The 19,183-nt window shown below is 46.2% G+C and overlaps 1 long non-coding RNA gene across 1 annotated transcript in view; it reads left to right on the forward strand.

Annotated features, from left to right (window-relative positions):
* Positions 1–9,356: 9,356 nt before the first annotated feature.
* The window catches only part of LOC140478560 (uncharacterized), a 47,971-nt gene continuing 38,144 nt past the window's right edge, over positions 9,357–19,183 (forward strand). Inside the window, exon 1 of the long non-coding RNA XR_011960817.1 lies at positions 9,357–9,479. This is a non-coding gene — a long non-coding RNA (uncharacterized lncRNA). The remainder of the gene's footprint in view (positions 9,480–19,183) is intronic.

A 19,183-nucleotide genomic window follows, 5' to 3' on the forward strand; every position in this document is an offset into this window, starting at 1 on the left:
TGATCTGGAACACAATACTCTCACACAATATGAATATCCAGGTCCTGATGTATTGAGTAATTCTGTCAGTTTGGCGTTACAATGACTGAGATTACCATCTGAATATCTGCCTGTAATACAAGTTGATAAAATCCGTCACTGTCAGTTCAAGTTTGAAACTCATACAATCCCCTCCTCCCGGCCCAGGAGGACTGTACACATTACCCCTGGCGGAGGTCAGCAGGCAATTCAGGGGCAAATCTGTGTTGGTTTCTATGAGTTTCCACCTTGGGACTTCATGTGACTGAACATGGGACAGAATGATCCAAGATTCAGTCAGATATGGAGAGCAGGATTTGCTTCCTTTTTGTTCTTCCGTGCTGCCGCGGAGCCTCCTCAATAAGACCATGGGGTGTGAAAGGCTCATGCACCTCGATGGGCAAGTTGTCTCCATTCTCACCAAGGGGCAGCAAGCTCCTCCCAGTCATTAAGCAGAGTATCCCTGAAAGATAGCAACTGCGCATGCTTCCCACTCCCCAGTGCTCCCAGTAAATATTTTGAATAATGAGGGGGGAAAATCAAAACAAGGCATAACAGGAATGTTCCAAGAGGATTATAAACAGTTTACAGAGAGATATTCACAGGAAAAGTGTGCAACAAGTTGGCAAATGGAGTATAACTTGGGATAAACTGTAGAAAGCTGCACCAGAAAGGGATGGGTGGGGGGGAATGAGCAGGAAACACAAAGCTAGCACACAGTTACAACAGGGAATCAGGAAAGGGAATGGAATGCTGTCCCTTATTTCAAGGAGTTTGCAATATAAGAGTTTGGAGTATATACCTTAGGGCAACTAAACAAATGGCGAGTGAGACCACAACTGGAGTAACGTGAACAGATTTGGTCGCTTTAGTTAGCGAAATAGAGCAGTTGATTGGAGGCATTTCAGAGATCCTTTGGGATGATCCCTGTTTTGTAGGGATTATTCTGTAAGCAAAGGCTGAACAAGTTGGGAATCTACTCACTGGACTTTGGAAGAATGAGAGGAGATCTCTTTAAAACATACAGGATTCTGTTGAGGTTTGACAGGGTAAATATGGAGAGGATGTGTCCCGTTACGGGTGAGTCTTGAACCAGATTCTGTGTCTGTCACGGAATCAAGGGTTCTGTTTCAGATTTGTCAAGTTAAAGGCAACACCGACACAGGTTAGGGTTTCAGTAGCAATGGAGCTGGCGTGAGAATGGTGATGGACAATTACAGCATCACAGATATCCCCACCTTTACTGATGGAGGGGTCTCACACATCCATGCAGCAGATAAGAGGACAGTATTTGCAGCAATTTTCAGCCAGCAGTGCCAAGTGGATGAGCCTTCTCCATTGGTCCCTGACATCACAGATATGAATCGACTTGGTTTAAAACTCATTTCAAATCAGATCAAGAAATGGATAAGTAATGTAAAGGCTAGGGGACCTGCCAATATTCTGGCAATAGTACTGATGGCTGTGCTTCAGAACTTGCTGCCCACCAAGGCAAGTACTGTTCCAGCACTGGCACCTACCGACTTTGTGGAACATTGCTCAGGGATGTTCCAACACAAAAACACAGGGCAGATCCAACTCAGCCAATTCCCCTCCATCAGTCCACACTCGCTCAGCAGTGAGGTGATAGAAGGCCGATGCACCTGGTCAGGAATAACCTGCTCAGCAATGCCCAGTTTGGGTTCTGCCAGGGCCACTCAGTTCCTGAGCTTGTTACAGACTTGATTCACAAACTGACAAACAGCTGAATGAGGTGAGGATGACAGACCAGACCCCCTCCAAGACCACTATTTCGACTTCAGTGATATCACCTGACCTCACCACAGTCTCAACTCATTTGCTGAAACTCTCATTCATTCCTTTTGTTGACTCTAGATTTCATTGTCTAAACCCACTCCTGGCCAGCATCCCACATTCACCCTCCCGATAATCTCAAGAATATTGAAAACTCTACTGCCAAAGTGCTCACTTGTACGAAAACTTGCTGATCAATCAAAAGACTCCCATTTATAAGCAACAACAATTTACTTTCGCACCTTTGAATTAATTCCTGGCTGTAATCATTCCTATCTCCCTGCATCACACCCCCTTTCATATCTCAATAACTCATTTTAGTTCAGACTCTGAATGATGTGTTTACTTTTGAGTTCACCTGTGTGACTGTTTCTATAGACTCCAAGGGAACATGGTCTGGAATCCCCACTCTAACTCTCTAAGATCTACTTTCTTCCTTTAAGGCATTCTTGAAAAGCTGCTTATTTGGCAATGGTTGTGGTCAATGGACACAATATTCTCCATCTGTAGCCTTATGTCAAAAGTTCTCAATAATATTTTTGTGAAATTAAAACCATGATGATTTGTCCAGATATCTTCTACTCTTCAATATCACAGTGAATAATCTGTAATGTCTCTTACCCAACCACCTTCACCACACAAACTGCAGCAGTACAAGGCAGTCAAACATCACACTCTCCACAGGCAACAAGGCTTTGGCATTGATCATTGGTTTCTGTGGAAGGAGAAATACACAGTTGATGTTTCAGGGAGTGCAATATGAATTCCAGGGAATGAAAATGGTGCAGAATTTGACTGTTAGAAATTGAAGGAAAATGCACTCGCTTAATGGAAAAAAGAATTCTTGACTGTCAAAGATATTGTGGAAAAAATAATCTGATAATGGAACAGCACATGGTCAGGAGCCAGGCAGCAGTGGACAATTCATTTACATTCCTGAAGAAGGGCTTATGCCCAAAACGTCGATTCTCCTGCTCCTTGGATGCTGCCTGGCCTGCTGTGTTTTTCCAGCTCTACATTTTTTAATTTCAATTCAGTTCACTTTTATGATCCCACAGTCAAAGATGCCTAGCACAGAAACAGACTTCTTTGGTCCAACCTATGGCAACCAGATATCCTAACCTAATCTATTTAAATTAAATCCTATCTGCCACTCCTCAGCCCATTGGCCCATCTGATCAATATCCCATTGTATTCTGAGATAACCTTCTTCATTGTCCACAAAACCAACTGTTGGCTGGAGCTTGTGCACTGCTTCGTGGCTTTTGTTGCTGTTTCTCAGTTACAAGAGAGCGAGGGACAAAGTTAAAATCACACAACCACCTGATGAAGGACCAGCAAAGTAGTGCTTCCAAATAAACCTGTTGGACTATAACCTGGTGTTCTCTGAATTTTAATTTTGTCCATCCTAATCCAACACCAGCACCTCCAAGTCACGAGTGAGGGAGGAATGCATAACATAAGAACAAAAGATCTTGGAAAAAGTTAAGGCTGTCCTGCCCTTCGAGCCTGCTCTACCATTCAATAAGATCATGGCTGATCATTTTGTGGATGCAGAACCATTTACCCACGTTCTCACCGTATTCCTTAATTATTTATTTATTTTTTTAAAAAACTAACTTAGCTTTAAAAACGTTCATTGAACTAGCATCAAATACTTCCCTGGGCAATGCACTCCATCAAGGTCAAGACATTCCATCTCAATTCACTCCTACATTTGCTACTTCTAACCTTGTGGTGATGCCCTCTTGTCCTAGCTTCACCTCCAGTGGATACATCCTCTCTACTTCTATTTTATTTATTCCATTCATTATTTTATATCTATCTATTCTTCTGAATTCCAATGAATATAATCCCAATCTACTTAGTCTCTGTTAAGCCAAACCCCTCACCTCCGGAATCAACAGAGTGAACCAACTCTGCACTCCCTCTCGGGCCAGTACATCCTTGAGCACGTAAGGAGGTAAAAACTGCATGCAGTACTCCAGGTGTGTCCTCACCAGCACCCACTATAGCTAGAACATAACCTCTGCTTTTAAACACAATCCCTTCAGAAATGAAGGACAAAATTCCCTTTGACTTCTGAATTGATTGTTATACCTGGTGACTAACCCTCCTGCAGAAGGATGTTCAGGTGCCTCTGCATAGCAAATTATGTAACTTTTTTAAAATTCAAGTAATAATCTTTTTATTAATGTTACTCCAACCAAAGAGTATGACTTTACATTTATGAACATAATATTCCACTTGCCAAACCATTGCCCACTCACTCAATGTATCTATGTTCCTCTGCAAAGTTTCCCAGTCCTCCGCACACTTTGTCCTGCTACTCATCTTAGTGTCATATGTAAACTTTAACACCCTACATGTGGTCCCCAACTCCAAATCATCTGTATCAATTCTAAATAATTGCAGTCCCAACACTGATCCTCGAGGCACACTACTAGTTACTGATTGCCAGCCAGAATAAGGCTTATTTATCCCCACTCTTTGCTTCCTGTTAGTCAACCAATCTTCTATCCATGCTAATACTGTATCCCATGCACCCTTATATAATGCAACAGCCACTTGCATGGCACCTTGTTGAAGGCCTTTTGGAAATCCAGGTACACCGCATCCACTGGGTCCCCATTGTCCACCTTGCTCGAAATGTCTTCATAGAATTCCAAACGATTTATCAAGCATGACCTGTCCTTCATGAATCCATGCTCTGTCTGCCCAATGGGACAACTTGTATCGAGATTCCCTGCTATTTCTTCCTTGATAATAGACCCAAACATCATTCCAACTACAGAGAATAAACTAACTGGTGTAGAATTCCCTATCTTTTGTCCACTGCCTTTTCTTACAGTCCTTCCTTTTCACTGGAATATGCCTTTGCTGAGCACTTCCTAAAATGTCTTTGAAAATCTTTCACTGCTCATCAACTGTCTCACCATAAAATCTTTGTTTCCAGTCTACATTATCTAGGTTCTCCCTCATTCTATTTTAGTTCCCCATGTTCAAGCACAGGACCAAGGTATTAGATTTTATCTTCGCACTGGAGGAGAAAGTGAGGACTGCAGATGCTTGAGATCAGAGCTGAAAATGTGTTGCTGGAAAAGCGCAGCAGGTCAGGCAGCATCCAAGGAACAGGAGAATCAATGTTTCAGGCATAAGCCCTTCTTCAGGAATGAGGAAAGTGTGTCCAGCAGGCTAAGATAAAAGGTAGGGAGGAGGGACTTGGGGGAGGGGCGTTGGAAATGTGATAGGTGGAAGGAGGTCAAAGTGAGGGTGATAGGCCGGAGTGGGGGTGGGGGCAGAGAGGTCAGGAAGAAGATTGCAGGTTAAGGAGGCGGAGCTGAATTCGAGAGATTTGACTGAGTCAAGGTGGGGGGAGGGGAAATGAGGAAACTGGAGAAATCTGAGTTCATCCCTTGTGGTTGGAGGGTTCCTAGGCGGAAGATGAGACTCTCTTGCTCCAACTGTTGTGTTGCTATGGTCTGGCGATGGAGGAGTCCAAGGACCTGCATGTCCTTGGTGGAGTGGGAGGGGGAGTTAAAGTGTTGAGCCATGGGGTGGTTGGTCCAGGTGTTCCAGAGGTGTTTTCTGAAACGTTCCGCAAGTAGGCAGCCTGTCTCCCCAATATAGAGGAGGCCACATTGGGTGCAGCGGATGCAATAAATGATGTGTGTGGAGGTGCAGGTGAATTTGTGGTGGATATGGAAGTATCCTTTGGGGCCTTGGAGGGAAGTAAGGGGGGAGGTGTGGGCACAAGTTTTGCATTTATTGTGGTTGCAGGGGAAGGTGCCGGGAGTGGAGGTTGGGTTGGTAGGGGGTGTGGACCTGACAAGGGAGTCACAGAGGGAGTGGTCTTTTTGGAATGCTGATAGGGGAGGGGAGGGAAATATATCCCTGGTGGTGGGGTCTATTTGGAGGTGGCTGAAATGACGATGGATGATACGCTGTACATGGAGTTTGGTGGGGTGGTAGGTGAGGACTAGTGGGGTTCTGTCCTGGTGGTGGTTGGAGGGGTGAGGCTCAAGGGCGGAGGAGTGGGAAGTGGAGGAGATGCAGTGGAGGGCATCGTCGACCATGTCTGGGGGGAATTTGCGGTCTTTGAAGAAGGAGGCCATCTGGGTTGTACGGTATTGGAACTGGTCCTCCTGGGAGCAGATGCAGTGGAGATGAAGGAATTTGGAATATGGGATGGCGTTTTTTACAGGGGGCAGGGTGGGAGGAGGTGTAGTCTAGGTAGCTGTGGGAGCCGGTTGGTTTATAGTAAATGTCCGTGTTGATTCGGTCGCCCGAGATAGAAATGGAAAGGTCTAGGAGGGGGAGGGAGGAGGCTGAAATGGTCCAGGTGAATTTGAGGTTGGAGTGGAAGGTGTTGGTAAAGTGAATGAACTGTTCAACCTCCTCATGGGAGCATGAGGCAGTGCCGATACAGTCATTGATGTAGCGGAGGAAAAGGTGGGGGGTGGTGCCAGTGTAGCTGCTGAAGATGGACTGTTCCACATATCCTACGAAGAAGCAGGCATAGCTGGGGCCCATGCAGGTGCCCTTGGCTACTCCTTTGGTTTGGAGGAAGTGGGAGGATTGGAAAGAGAAGTTGTTCAGGGTGAGGACCGGTTCAGTCAGTCGAAGGATACTGGTTGGTACAGTGGGAAAGGAAGAAGCGGAGGGCTTTGAGTTCTTCGTGATGGGGGATGGAGGTGTATAGGGACTGGTGAAGATAAGGCTTTGGGGGCCGGGGAAATGAAAATCGTGGAGGAGGTGGAGGGCGTGGGTGGTGTCCCGAACATAGGTGGGGTGTTATCAATTCTAGAAGGATTAAAGTAGACAAGTCCCCTGGGCTAGATGGGATTTATCTGTAGATTGTCTGGGAAGCTTGGGGGAAGTTAGCAAAGACTTTGGCTTTGATATTGAGTTGTCATTGCCTACAGGTTCAGTGCAAGGGGACTGGATGATTGCAAATGTTATGCCCTTGATCAAGAAGGCCAGTAGAGATGACCCAGGTAATTATATACCAGTGAGCCTTACTTCGGTTGTAGGAATGGTTTTGGAAAGGATTATCAGAGACACTATTTGTAATCATCTGGCAAACAACAATATGATTTCAGATCGTCAATATGGTTTCGTCAAGGGCAGGTCGTGTCTCACAAACCTCATTAAGTTTTTTGAGATGGTGACCAAGCATATAGATGAGGGTAGGGCAGTTGACGTGGTATACATGGACTTCAGTAAAGCCTTTGATAAGGTTCCACATGGTAGGCTGTTAGAGAAAATGCAGCGTCATGGAATTGAGTGTGATTTAGCAGTTTGGATTAGAAACTGGCTTTCTGAAAGAAGGCAGCGAGTGGTGGATGATGGAAAATAATCAGCCTCCAGTGCAGTTATTCGTGGTGTGCTACAAGGATCTGTTTTGGGATCACTGCTGTTTGTCATTTTTATAAAAGTCTTAGATGCAGGCATAGATGGATGGATTAGTAAATTTGCAGACAACACAAAAGTCAGTGGAGTAGTGGACAGTGTGGAAGAATGTTACAGGTTGCAGGGGGACTTGGATAAACTGCAGAATTGGGCTGAATGGTGGCAAATGGAGTTCAATGCAGCTAAATGTAAGGTGATGCACTTTCTGAAAATAACAGGAAGGCAGAGTACTGGGTCAATGGAAAGATTCTTGGTAGTGTAGATGTGCACAAAGATGTTGGAGGCCATGTACATAGATGCCTGAAAGTTGCCACCCAGGTGTACAGTACTGTTAAGGCGGCATACAGTGTGTTAGGTTTCAATCGTAGATGGATTGAGTTCTGGAGCCGCAATATCATGCTGCAACTATCCAAAACACTGGTGCGGCCATATTTGGAATATTGTGTGCAGTTCTGGTGCCTATGTTTCTGGAAGGATGTGGAAGCATGGGAAAAGGCACAGAGGATATTTACCAGGATGTTGTGTGGTCTGGAGGGAAGGTCTTATGAGGAAAGGTTGAGAGACTTGAACGTGTTCTCATTGGCAAGAAGGCTAAGAGAGGATTTGATAGAGACATACAAGATGATCAGTGACTTAGATAGGGTAGACAGTGAAAGTCTTTTTCCTAGGATTATGACATTAGTGTGTATGAGGGGGCATATCTACAAATTGAGAGGTGATAGATTTAAGACAGATGTCAGAGGCAGGTTCTTTACTCAGAGTGGTTAGGGCATGGAATCCACTACCTACTAATGTAGTTAACTCAGCCACATTAATGAGATTTAAACAATCCTTTAGATAAGCACATGGGTGATTTCAAGATAGTGTAGGGGGACGAGCTGAGAATAGTTCACAGGTTGGCACAACATGAAGGATTGAAGGGCCTGTTGTGCGCTGTATTGTTCTCTGACTATTGTGCTACAAGAGATTTTTACTGTCTTAAACAGAGTGATGGATCTTGTATTGTGGGCTTACGAAGTGTCACTGATCTCTACCAAACATGTACGAGGTAGAGAATGCTGCCTGACCTGCTGCGCTTTTCCAGCAACACATTTTTCAGCTCTGATCTCCAGCATCTGCAGTCCTCACTTTCTCCATGTACGAGGTAGAGTCAGAGCAATAATAAGAGGCTGCAACAGGAGGGGGACAGTTGGCTCCATACAAAACCCGACTCCTTCTCAACTGTTTGCACCACAAAAACAGAGCGCCTTCCAGAAAAGCACCTCTATATCCTACAACTTTGCCCACTATCGTGGTATCTGGCTGTGCACTAAAAGGAGTGCAACAGTCTGGACTGGGACCCTGAAACGCTTGGTAATGAGTCAAATCATCTGAGCATTGAGAGCCCCACCACATTGCATGCATTTTCTCTTGTTTTCACTCTGTTCCTGACTTCCCTTGGTTTTCCTAATGAACCTGCTAAAAGTTGTTATTACACACATCTGCACAAGCTGTGAATTGAACCCAGGCCCCTCGGTCCAAGATTCGGGATATTTTCACCGCGTCACAAAACATCGACTCGAACTTCCTTTGTCCCTTGCCTGGTCAGTCACGCCCGAATCAACTCTGCAATTGGGAGGAAGGGGCGGAACAGGAGGACCGAGTAGCGGCCGGTCCTCTAACCAGAGTGAATGAGGAGAGGGGCCAAAGCATTCTCGGGAGTGAACGCTTCAACATTGGTCAGAGAGCAAACTATTTTGCAGGATTGATCATTCTCACGACATAGTGGAGCATTAAACGTCTCTCATAAATCAATGTGAGATTTTAAAAAATACTGTAGTTTAAATGTAAATCTGATAACGTACATATTTCCAATCGATTTACACTATTCGAGTAAGAAACTTCTTTTCAACCTCCCAGTACGATTGGTAATTTACATACCTGGCCGGTATGGTTGATTTGGACCAGACAATTTGCATGTTAGATAGCTCTATTTCTATAACTCGACAAAGCAATTTTTAATGACTAGTATTTTACCCATAAGTCTGTGCAGTTATGAATATTCTCGATAAACTCACTGATAACCTCAGACGCATGCGCAATTTGGTTTCTATGCAGAGCATGCGCAGTGTCACATTGGTAAGGGCACAGAGAGACATAGAACTGCTTTCTCCTGCAGCGGCTGCGATCGGCTTCAGAGAGCAGCACTCAGAGCCGGTGTGTGGGAGCCTCGCTGGGAGAAAGGAGCGGAGAGAATTCACAAGTCCTGGATACAGGTTAAAAATAACTCGAAAATGATTCTCGAGGCCTGGGTAAGGAGGTGGCGGTCTCTGATCAGGGAAGCGGCCCAGGGTCACGGCCGCCATTTGTTTGAGGGAAGAGGAAGCTCAGGGCCGCCATTTTGAGAAGGTCAAGGTGCAGGAGGGCGGGGCTCCCGGGGTCTGTCGAATAATCAGAGGAAAGGGAAGCCCCATTGTTATTGATTAATTCCACGAACACAGCGTCACTGGGCGATCCTGCAGGAATATCCTCTCTCAGTCCTGCTGGGATGTTTCACCCAATCAGAACCAGCAGCTCTCCTCCTCTCTCAGCTCCCCTTCTGTCCTTCCTGCAGCATCTGTCCCCTGGAACATTGAGCTGCCTGTCCTGTCCCTCCCTCAGCTGTTGTTTCTGTAATACCTGTGATATCCCAGTCCCATCTTAGATTGCTTCACTAAAGACAGGAATGCACCCGTTGGATGTTTCTTAACATCAGCAATTGTTTAATACTCACTTACAGGTTTTTAATTACATAGTTTTTGAAGCATTTACTTCACACTCAATCATTTGCAATGGTGGGATTTGAACCTGTGTCCAGAGAACACTTGCTGAGTTTCTGTATAAATTGTCACACATCATGCCACTAGGCCATCATTTCGCCTGCTCACAGTTTGCATATCCCAGTGCAACATGAATCAAAACCCTTTCTTCCTGCACAATTGTTTGACCCGGCACTCTGGTGATGTGACTCAGTACCTCTCTATATGGTATCCCTCACTGTGTGGGTCTAATTGCTGCCTCTGTCAGCGTCTCTCACTTTTGAAGCTACTCCAGACCATGAGCCAACAGAATTCTTCACTCCAGAGAGATGAGGCAGCACAGGTCAGGAATGGAGACTGGATTTTCCAGATCTCTGTGGGGCTCAGTGCCATTCTATATGTGTAACCCTCAAACCATTAGTCTAATTTCCCATTCTGCCAATTTCGGTGTCTTCTACAGGTACTCATGGAGTTCCTGACTCAATAGACTTGCCAACTGCTGGTTGGGACGATGGTTAGTCAGCCAGAAAGTCAGGGAGGTCGGGAGTCTTCAATAAATCCTGCTGCCCGGTGAGATCATTCCAATGCACAGAGCAGAAAGTAATAAGGGGGATCCAAACATCAGCTAACAAGACATGACATAGAGAAAGTGTTGGAGGGGGAGCACAATACAGACACACCCCAGGCTCAATCACCATGCCTACTGCAAGTTTTGTTGTAATGAGACAGCATCGGGAGTTCCCAGTTATCAGTCCAGGCCTGTGCTTTCTTAGGGAGCATCAGAACAATTGAGGGGAAAGCAGGCTTCCCACGAGAGGGTGGTAATGCTACCTGGGATCTTTCTGTTCCCTATTCCCTCTCCAACACTGTATCTATGGCTTGTATTGAGGACCAGTGTCTTCAATCATTCTAACTCCTATAACAGTTCCTATCTCTGTCATCTCCTCCCCTCTCTCCAATTATTTCACATATTTGAAACCTCCAGTCCAGATGATCATCCGTATCACTGTAACTTGCTTCAGTCTCTACAACATGCCTTGTCTTGATAGTCTTCTCCTCCAATAACTGGAGACATCGGGTCTGTTTCTGTGCAGCATGACTCTTCGGCCGAGGTTTCCTAAATGGAATGATTTGCGTTTGCCTGTGTTTGGCTCATCTCCCTTCAAACCTTCTCCTCTCCATGTACCTGCCCGAGTGTCTTTTCCATATTGTAATTGTACTTGTTTTTACCATTTCCTCTGGCAGTCCATTCTGTCTATGCACCATCCTCTGTGGATACTGTTGCCCCTCAGCTCCCTCTTTAAATCCTTGCTCTCTCACCCCACATTTATGCCTCTAGCTTTGGACTCACCTACCCTTGGCAATTCACCTTACTTAGACTCTAATTGGTTTCATAAACCTTTATAAGGTCACCCCGTGGCCTCCTCTTCCCAGGAGAAATATTGACGACAGTGTTACCAATATCTCCAACTCATGTACTCAATGCTCTGACCAATGAAGACAAGTGTGCCAATTGCCGCTTTCAACACCCTGTCACCCTGTGATGCCAGTCCAAGGACCAATGTAACTGCACCCCTTGGTCTCTCTCTGTTCAACAGCACTGCCCAGGGCCCAACTATTACCCATGTTAGTCCTCCCTGGTTTGTCTTAACTAAATCCAACACCTGAATTAAACTCCATCTTTCATTCCTTGGCCCAGTTGATTAACATCCCCTTCGATAACTATATTCCCTGCCCACTCTTCCACTAACCTTGGTATCCATAAACATACTAACAGGGACTCCTGTATTTTCACTCAAATTGTTTATGTAAGTGGTGCACAACAGTGGTCCCAAGACCAATCCTTACAGCACACTGCTGGTCAGAGGCCTCCAGTCTGAACAACAACCCTCTCCCACCGCCCTCTGTCTCCCACTGTCATCCCATTTTGTATCCAGTTGGCAAGCTCTCCCTGATCCCTTGTGATCTACCCTTACTAACCAATGTATCATGTTACACCCTGAACAAGGATTTGGGGAAGCCAGAAACAACGTCTGTTGCTCTGCCTTCGTCTATCTTTTTGGTCACATCTTGAGCAAACTCCAGTCAAGATTGTGGGACATGTTTTCCCACGCACAAAGCTATGCTGGCTGTCCGTAATCAGGCCTTATCTTTCCAAATGCATGTAAGACCTACCTCTCAGAATGACCTCCAACAACTGACGTGCCAAGATGTCTCGCTCATCAGTCTGCAGTTCCCTGGCTTTCTCTTGTAGCCTTTCTTAATTGATGACACAACATTATAATCATAGTCGGAGTCATACCGTACTATTTGGTTAACGCTAACCATACTCTAAAACTGATCTCATCGCACCTGCCTGTTCCTGGATCACATCCCTTCAAACCTTTCCTATTCCTGTTCTAATCCAAATGTCTTTTAAACATTGTTATTGTCCCCATGTTCACCCCTTCCTTGGGAAGTTCGTTCCACACACAACCCACCCTCTGTGTAGCAATGTGCCTCTTGTGTCTTTTTAAAAAATGTTTCTCCTCTAAACTTAAAAATGTAGTGCCTTGTCTTTAAACTTCCCTGTCCATGGGAAAAGACAACTCCCATTAACTCTATCTATCCCCCTCATGATTTTATAAACTTCTATGAGGTCATCTGTCAACATTCAGGTTTCAGTGAAAAATACCAACCTATTCAGCCTTTCTTTATACTGAAGCCTTTCGTACCCAGCCACATCCCAGTAAATCTCCTCCCAACCCTTTCCAGCTGAATAATATCCTTCCTATAACTGGGCGACCAGAACTGGACACAGTATTCCAGAAGAGGACTCACCAATGGCCTGTATAATCTCAACGCGACTTCCCAACTCCTACATCCAAAGGACTGAGCAATGAAAGCAAGTGAGGCCAGCACCTTTTTTTAAAACCATCCTGTCTCTCCATGTTGCAAACTTCAAAGAATTATGTAGCTGAGCCCTGAGGTCCCTCTGTTCTACAACACTACTGAAGGTCTTGCCATTAATTGTATAAGCCCTGCCCGGGTTTGTTGTACAAAATGCATTACCTTGCATTTATTTAGATTAAACACCATCTACAGTTTTTCAGCCATTCACACATTTCATCAGGATCCCTTTGTAATCTCAGAAAACCTTCTTCACGCTCCACAATGCCACCCTCCAGTGTAACAGCCTATCACACACAGCTCTCTATGGTACAAATATCTCTGCGAGGGGCCCTACAATTTCTTCACCAGCTTCCCACAATGTCCTGAGATCCATTTGATCAGGTCCTGGGGATTTATCTACCTTTGTGTTTTAAAACCTCCAGCTCCTCCTTTTCTATAATGTGGACTCATTTCAAGACATTGAGTCATAGAGATGTACAGCACAGAAACAGGCCCTTTGGACCAACTCCTGCATGACGTTTCTAGTCACATTTGCCACAATTTTGCCAAAATCCCCCTAAACCTTTGCTATTCATACACCCATCCACATGCCTTTTAAATGTATTTGTATCAGCCTCCACGATTTGCTCTGGCAGCTTATTCCATCCACTGTGCGGGAGTCAGTTGTCCTTTAGACCCCTTTGAAAAGTTTCCCTCGCCTGGGGAAATGACCTTGTCTATTGACCCTGTCGATGACCACCATGATTTTAAACACCTTTTATCGGTTAACTCCTCAGCCTCCCATGTTCAACTGAAAACAGCCCCAGCCTATTCAGGCTTTTCCCTGAAGCACAAACCCTCCAACCCTGGCAACATCTTTGGTCATTTCTTCTGAACCCTTTCACGTTCCACAACATCCTTCCGATGGCATTGAGACCAGAATTACACACAGTATTCCAATAGTGGTCAGGACAAACACTGTTTAGTTCCCTGAGTGTCCCAGTCTTTATCCACAGTAAGTTCCAAGGTGAAATATTTGTTTTGGATCTTGTGGTTTTGCACATCGTTGGCTTCATTGATCATTAAGGAGACCGCGTTTGTCCCGAGCTCTTCTTTTGCTCTTAATACACTTGTAGAGTCTCTTTGGATTCTCCTTAACTTTCTCTGCCAAAGCTATCTCATGTCCCCTTTTTACATTCCTGATTTCCATCCTAAGTGTATTTCTACAGCCCCGATGCTCCTGAAGGGATTCCCTTGAGTCAGCCAGTTATATCTGACATGTGCCCCCTTTTTTCTTGACCACAGCCTCGAAACTCAGCCAGTGTTTCCTAATTCAGTCAGCATTGAGCTGCACACTAACAGGAACACGCTGGCGCTGAACGCTCCTTTTATCTCGGTTTTAAAATATTCCTACTTGCCAGACTTCCCTTTATCTGCAAATAGCCTCCCCAGATCTCCTTTAAAAATTCCTGTCTAATACTACTTTGCTCCTTTGAGTAACTTGAACTTGTGGACCAGGCCTGTCCTTTTCCATCGCTATTTTCAAACTAATACAATTGTGGTAACTTTCCAAAGGGCTCCCCCACTAACACCTCAGTCCCGTTCCTGACCTTGTTTCCCAAGGGGAGGTCAGGTTTAGCCCCATTCTCCAGTTGGGCCACTTATATGATTTTCGGAACACACTTAACAAATTCCTTCCATCCAAATGCTTAACTTAGTAGCAATCCCAGTCCAGGTTTGGAACGGTAAAGATCCCCTATCATTACAACCCTATTATTCTTAGAGATATCTGAAATCTCCTGACATATTTGCTCCTCCATCTCCCATTGCCTATCGCTGTAGTCCGACCGTAGAAAACTAATGACCAATTTTTATTTCTCAGTTCCACGAATATCGTTTAACTGGGCGATCCTACATGAATCCTCCCTCTAGGTACTGCTGGGATGTTTCCCCCTATCAAACCCACCAGCTCTCCTCCTGTTTTGCCTCCTGTTCTATCCTTCCTGTAGTATCTGTCTCCAGAACATTGAGCTGCTGGTCCTGTTGCTCCCTCAGCTGTGTTTCTGTAATATCTATGGGATCCCAATCCCATGTTCCCATCCATGCTCTGGGTTCATCTGCCTTATCTGTCTGGCCTTTTGCATTGAAATAACTGCAGTTTAATCCACCAGTTTTCCCTCATTGTCTGCTATGTTCTTGCCTGCCTTGTCTCCTTATATTGCTCTCTTGAACCTTTGTACCAGCCTCAACTTTCTTTCTGACCTTACGACTCTTTGGGGTCACACAGCCCTGCCAGACGAGTTTAAATCCTCTTGAGTAGCTCCAGCAACGTTCCCCACCAGGATGTGGGTCCCCCTCCTGCTCCCAGTTCAGGTGTATTCCCCACCCTGTCTACCTGTGCTGACACCTTCAGACATCCAGGGACTTGCCCACCAAGGTCCCTGTGTTCCTCAGTAATCCAGGAGGACCTACCATTCATGATGTATATCATTCGTTTATTAGACTCCCCACAGTGCATTACCTCACAGTGATCAGAAGTAAACTCTGTCTGCCATAACTCTGCTCAGTTTATCATCTGATCGATATCAGACTGCAGCCTGAGTCCATCCCCCTCACTGTGGACAACACCGTCACCTTTCATGTTATCTGCAAACCTACTAATGTTACCTTCTGCTTTCACATCCGAGTGATTAATGTCCATAATGAACAGCAATGGCTCCTGCACAGATCCCTGTGGTACACCCGCTGGGCAAAGGCTTTCAATCACAAAACTAACCCTCCACCAATTGTGGAGTCAATTTACCAACTTACCTTGGATCCCATGGGATCTTCCCTTTTGGACCAGCCTTCCGTGTGGGACCTTGTCAAAGACCTTAATGAACTCCATATAAACCACATCATCTGCACTGCTCTCATCAATATCAGAGGACAGTCATCGAGCAAATCCATACAGACAATCCCTAATGAAATTGTGCGGGTATCCGTTTTTTGGCGAATACATTGTATAGGTGTTCTTCTTCCTCTTTTTGCAGTTCTGGTGTACTGCAGTGTGTTGTGGCCCTTGTGAACAGTATCTTGATGCAACTTCTTTTGTGTGTGTTGGGGTGGTTGTTTTCGGAGTTCAGGACTTGGTCTGTGTGTGTGGCTTTCCTGTAAATCTTTGTGGTGAATTCTCCGTTCGGTGTTCTCTGTACCATCACGTCTAGGAATGGGAGTTGGTTGTCCTTTTCTTTCTCTGTAGTGAATTGGATTCCTCTGAGTGTGGCGTTGATGATCCGGTGTTTGTTCTCTATTTCTGTGTTTTTAATGATTACAAAGGTGTCATCTACATATCTGACACAGAGTTTGGGTTGAATTTGCAGTAAGACTGTTTGTTCTAATCTTTGCATTACCGTTTCTGCTATGAGTCCAGAGATGGGTGAGCCCATGGGTGTGCCGTTGATTTGTTCATATATTTGGTTATTGAATGTGAAGTGTGTTGTGAGGTACAGGTCCAGTAGTTTGAGTATGCCGTCTTGGTTGATAGGATACTATGTTGGTTGTGATACTATGGGTCTGAGTGGGATGTCTGGATTGTGCACTTTAGGTAGTCCATAGAATCTGGGGGTGTTGTTGCTTTCAGTTTTCATTCTCTGTAGGTCAAACCTGGTAATCTGTCCGTTTTTTTTTGTAGGTTTCTCAGTGTGTTGTTTATCCTATTGGTGAACTGCGGGGTGGGGTCAAACTCCACGCAATTTCATCCACAGATGCCTCAGGGAAAGACAACGGAATGAAGACATGCCACAACCCAAAGGACTAGCCACACTACCATACATCAAGAACATTTCGGAACTGACAGCCAGACTACTGCGACCACTAGGACTCATAACAGCACACAAACCAACAGCCACTCTCAGACAACAACTCACCAGGACGATGGACCTGACACCCAGCATGAGCAAAACCAACGTAGTGTACAAAATCCCATGCAAGGACTACACAAAATACGACATAGGACAAGCAGGAAGACAGCTAACGATCCGCATCCACAAACACCAACTAGCCACGAAACGACACAACCAGCTATCCTTAGTAGCCACACACGCAGATGACAAGCAACGTGAGTTCGACTGGGACAACACTACTATTAGAGGACAAGCCAAACAGAGAACAGCCAGGGAATTCCTGGAGGCATGGCACTCATCCACAGACTCTATCAACAAATACATTGACCTGGACCCAATATACCGGCCACTACAGCAGACAGCTGGAACTGACAACCGGAAGCGGCAGAGACAGGCCACTATAAATGCCGGAGGAAAGATCACAGAAGTGCTTCACAGGAGGCTCCCAAGCACTGAGGATGTCACCTAGACAGGGGACGAAATGTTTGCAAGACAAATTCCCAGCTCGGCGAACAGAACCACAACAATGAGCACCCGAGCTACAAATCTTCTCCCAAACTTTGAAGCCCTTTAGACTCTACAAAGCTCCGTCATGAACAATCCACCATCTCTCTGTTTCCTTTGCCTTCTTCACTGTCTGCAACTCTCGCTGTAACTTCAAGTAACGTTCTTTAGTTACTGCAGGTCTGCCTAGCTCCCCAGATAACCTGTTTCATTCCCTACAGCTCCCTCAATCACTGTAACACCCTCTGCTCTGTCTCATTGTCCTCTTTCCCACTGTCTTCCAGGCCCAACGGCGATCCTGTAAGAGAGCAGTGTGGAATGGGATGTTATAAATCTCAGCTGAGGCTTGAGGCCTACCATTACCTCGGGGTCACAAGGGGAGAGAACCTGAGAGAGAGCAGCACAGAGCGGGAGAATATAAATCAGCAGCGAGGGTCAAGGCCGACTGGGACTTGGATTTGGATAAAAAGCAGAGCAGGAGGCTCGAAATCAGCACCGAGTCACAGAGGGAGGGACCGTGTGAGGGAGCAACTTGGAGCAGGAGCTTGAGGCTGACTCCCACCTGGGAGAATATAAATCCGCACTGAGGATCGAGGCCTAGTCGTACCTGGGAGTCACAGAGACGGTGACCCTGTGAGGGAGCAGACTGGAGTGAGAGCTGGACGATTACACGTTAGAGGAGACACATCACTGTGTGTGCACGTGTTCCTCCATTGTTCTGCGTTTGTGTGTGTATGTGTGTGTATCCCCTTCCCTCGCTGTGTGTGTATGTGTGTGTGTATGCCTGTGAGTCCCCTTCCCTCGCTGTGTGTGTGTGTTTGTTCCTCCCTCACTGTGTATGTGAGCATGTCCCTCCCTCACTGTGTGTGTGTGTGTGTGTGTTTGTGCGTATGTCTGCGTGTCTCCCTCCCTCACTTTGTGTGTGTCCCCTCTCGCTTTTTGAGCACATGTCCCACCCTTGCTGTGTGTGTGCGTGTCCCATCCTCGCTGTGTGTGTGTGTGTGTGTGTGCCCCTCTTGAAGTGTGTGAGGGTGTCCTCCCCTCGCTCTGTACGTGTGTGTATGCGTATCACTCACTCAGTATGTGTCTGTGTGTCCCTCCCTTGCTATGTGAGTGTGTGTGTGCGCTTGTGTCTCTTGCTGTGTGTGTCCCTCATGCAGTGTGTGTGTGTGTGTGTCCCTCCCTCGCTGAGTGTGTGTGTGTGTGTCCCTCCCTCGCTGAGTGTGTGTGTGTGTGTGTGTGTATGTGTCCCTCCCTCGCTGCGAGTGCGTGTGTGTGTCCCTCCCTCGCTGCGAGTGCGTGTGTGTGTCCCTCCCTCGCTGCGAGTGCGTGTGTGTGTGTCCCTCCCTCGCTGCGAGTGCGTGTGTGTGTCCCTCTTGCTCTGTGTGTGTCCCTCCCTCGCTGCGAGTGCGTGTGTCCCTTTTGCTCTGTGTGTATCCTTCCCTCGCTGCGAGTGTCTGTCCCTCTTGCTCTGTGTGTGTGTGTGTGTGTGTGTGTGTCCCTCCCTCGCTGCGAGTGTGGGTGTGTGTCCCTCCCTCGCTGCGAGTGTGTGTGTGTGTCCCTCTCGCTGTATATGTCTGTGGTTGTGTGCTTCCTCATGTGCATGTCGCTCCCCCACTGTATGTGCGTGTCCCTCCCTAGCTCTGTGTGTTTGTGTGTGTGTATGTGTGTGTGTCCCTCCCTCGCTGTGTGTGTCTGTGTGCTTCCTCATGCGCATGTCGCTCCCTCACTGTATGTGCGTATCCCTCCCTAGCTGTCTGTGTGTGTGTGTGTGTGCGTGTCTCTCCCTCGCTGTGTGTGTGCATGTCCCTATCTTGCTGTGTCTGTCTGTGTTTTTGTGCTTTCTCATGCACATGTCGCTCCCTCGCTGTCGGTGTGTGTGTGTGTGTCCCTCCCTCGCTCTGTGTGTGTGTGTCCCGCTTG

Source organism: Chiloscyllium punctatum, chromosome 6 (assembly GCF_047496795.1).
Source record: "Chiloscyllium punctatum isolate Juve2018m chromosome 6, sChiPun1.3, whole genome shotgun sequence".
Lineage (NCBI taxonomy): Eukaryota > Metazoa > Chordata > Chondrichthyes > Orectolobiformes > Hemiscylliidae > Chiloscyllium > Chiloscyllium punctatum.